The following is a 3,096-nucleotide window of genomic DNA, read 5'->3' on the forward strand; positions in this document are numbered from 1 at the left end:
CAGGTAATGCTGAGAGTTTCATTTCATTTTTTTTTACCTTTGCTAACTTCAATTTTATTTTGGCTTTCTTATATTTTCTTTTATTTATATTCTTTCCTCCCTCCTTGCCTCTTTCCTCCTCCCTTTCTTTTGTTTCCTTTCTTTTCCTTTATTCTTTCTCTTTCACTCTATCTCCTGTCCTTTTGTCTTTATCTCATTTTAAGAGTTTTGTTTGTTTGCTGGTTTTTTTTTTTTTTGTTTTTGTTTTTGTTTTTTTTTTTTTGGTGAAACGGATTGGATTTGTTTTTCTCAGAACAAGGACCTGGAATTGATGTACAGATCAGTAGCATCCTTGTTGAAGTGGCTGTCGCTTTGAATTCTTTGGAAATCTTTGGAGAAAACAGAAAGAAATTGAAACGGTAGGCTCCAGGTTTTAATAATTAGATCTTATCTGTATCTTTTACCATTGATATCTAAAATTGGTCTCTTCACACCAGGTTCTGGGTAACTTTCAGATCTAAAGATGGTATGGATATCATGAACCTGGACCATTATTGTATGTCATTTCCTTAGTATTTGCACAAACAGAAATAATTTTACACTTAGCTGCTTGATGTGGGAAGGGGGAGGTAACTTGAATGGGGAGAAATATGTTTGACATGGAGAGATTTTTCTTAATGTGTGTCACTCAGTTGATATTGAATAAAATAGCCCTGTGAACATTTGTAATTTAAGCAACTCTATATTAAATAGAATTACTTGCAGAATATGCAGGATGTTTTTTTATCTACTCTTTGTTATAACTTTTTGGAGGTGATAGTTCTTCTGCTAAGTGATTTAAATGGTTAGATTTCTGTTATTTTCAAAATGAGCTATGATTACAAAAATAAGAGCCATAATGTCTCAGGTCGTTTACAACCATGAATACATATTCTTATCAGCTTGTAAAAGTTATATATTTTTACTTCAAAAGTTAAATGTAATTAATGTTAAGTGTAGAGTTTCTGCTTTCAAAGAAAGCACTCCAGTACAATAACAATAACAACAAAAACATGTTGATAATGAGAGAGAGAAATAAGAAGACAAGAGAGGTAGTTACTCTGTTTCTCATAGATAAGCTGTATCTATCAGAATAATCAGTGCATTAAAAATCAACAATGGGTTAAATGATTTTAGGATAAATTTACATCTTTAGACACTCATCATCAACTTAATTTGACATAATGTAAGTAAAATTGTTTTCTGGTTTGTATGTTGTTTTTCTTTTGTGTTCAAGTAGAAAATATTGAGGAAGGCACCTTCTAACTTTAAATCCATTGATAAAGCTATCAGTAGCATGTTACTGCTAGGAGCTGCATTCAGAGATTTTAAAAAAGGAATTGGATTTCCATGGTGCAATATGACCCAGGATAAAATCTTAAATGACTTTTCTGCTCCTTCCTCTACTGTCAACACTGGTGTGCCTGGACTTCATTTTGTTTTTAATTTTTTTGATGGACTTTATTTTATAGTGCCTTAATATTTCCAAGGAAGAAAAAACAAGTTATAATTTTATTCAACTAGAGCTACATTTGTTAGAGAGCTTTGGATCATACAACAAGGAGGATTGCTTTCAGGAAGCTGATGTAAATATCAGGTATTGTGGCAAAGGTATTAATCTTATAGATGGAATTCAAGGTTTTCAGCCCAATGAAAAATTCCACCAGCCACACTTGTAAATGTTTGAATCATGTGAAAGCCATCCTCTAAGAACTTTATGTCAGAGGGGGGATTTTTTTATTATAGAAAATATTTTTTGCACTTGTAAACACATGCACTGCTTCTATCTTGCTGTATGTTTGCAATAGTTACATTTCTGTGAGACAGGAATAATTTAGTTTATCAATTCTGTTTGGGCTGGTAGAGTATGGTACAGAATACTGTAAAGGTGAATAAATAAAGTGGGACATTGATCCCTCCAAAAAGCTCACAGAATTTTCACTGAGAGACCCTTAGGAACGAATGAAATCAATATCTCCCCCTTGTATTAGGGAACTGAAATGAAGAGGGGAAAGAAGCATGCTTTATGCTTTCCTTTTATAGACACTTTTAGCACCAATCAGATGCTCAGAGCCAGAAAAGGAGTTAAACTCTTTCTTCTAACCCTTCCTTAATCCCGAGAGAAGGGACTACAGATAGTGCTGTTTCCCTTGCCCATTAAAGTGACATCCCAAAAGCCTTTTTCTTGTGCCATAGGTCTATAGAATCAGTCTTCAGACCCCAAGTCAAAGGAACTTATCAGAAATAGATTCAAAACCATGAAAGACTCTTGAATGCTGACAAAAACTGAGGACTGATGGATGTGGGGAGGAAGGGGGAGATGGGCACGGAGGGGGACACTTGAGGGGATGAGCACTGGGTGTTATATGGAAACCAACTTGACAATAAACTATTCGTAAAAAAAAAAAAAAAGAAATAGATTCAAAACCTGTCACTTACAGGAGCAATAGAAAAACATTTAAGACTCCTTTATGCTTTGAAAGGTGACAGATTGACAGTTTGCATTTTACAATTGGAAAAACTGAGGATCAGAGAATTGAAATGACTGGGCCAAGTACCTCTGTGAGTCTATGATAGAGAAAAGGCTGCAACTTAGATCTCTGATACCTAGCCCAATGCTCATTTTACTTTTTATTACTGATTAAAAAGGCTTAAAGATTAAGAGAAACATGTATTAATCATTGGGGAACGTTAAAGGATGCCGTTTTGAAACCACTCAAGAACGAAGGGGAACACTTCAGGTTTCTTCCAAGGGCCCTGATAATGTAGCCAATTTTGCTTTGCTGGGCTTTACTATGGTTTTCTTGCAAGAATCGGAGAAAATTATTCTGTGCCCACAGGAAAAATCCAAAATGAAAATTAGTATAAATAGAATGCTATAATAAACATTAACACAGACCTGGCCATGTACTGGTTACTCATACTTATCATGTGCCAGTGCAACAGTTTGGCCAAGCTATAAAACAACAGAAAGTACTCAGGAAATTCTGAGGTCTAGGATATTCCAAATTTGAGAAAGGAATAAAGATTACAGGGTAAGAATATAAAGGCAAAACAGGCTTTGAATAAAGTGTGAGG

The 3,096-nt window shown here is 34.6% G+C and overlaps 1 protein-coding gene across 4 annotated transcripts in view; it reads left to right on the forward strand.

The window, feature by feature from the left end:
* The first annotated feature begins 296 nt into the window (after window positions 1-296).
* The window catches only part of GPR174 (G protein-coupled receptor 174), a 54,707-nt gene continuing 51,907 nt past the window's right edge, over window positions 297-3,096 (forward strand). For all 4 annotated transcript variants that reach the window (XR_013334479.1, XM_077761416.1, XM_077761415.1 and 1 more), the window contains exon 1: window positions 297-398. The gene's annotated coding sequence lies outside the window, so the exon portion shown is untranslated. The remainder of the gene's footprint in view (window positions 399-3,096) is intronic.

The sequence above is a fragment of the Crocuta crocuta genome, unplaced genomic scaffold, assembly GCF_008692635.1.
Source record: "Crocuta crocuta isolate KB4526 unplaced genomic scaffold, BGI_CrCroc_1.0 scaffold741, whole genome shotgun sequence".
Classification (NCBI taxonomy): domain Eukaryota; kingdom Metazoa; phylum Chordata; class Mammalia; order Carnivora; family Hyaenidae; genus Crocuta; species Crocuta crocuta.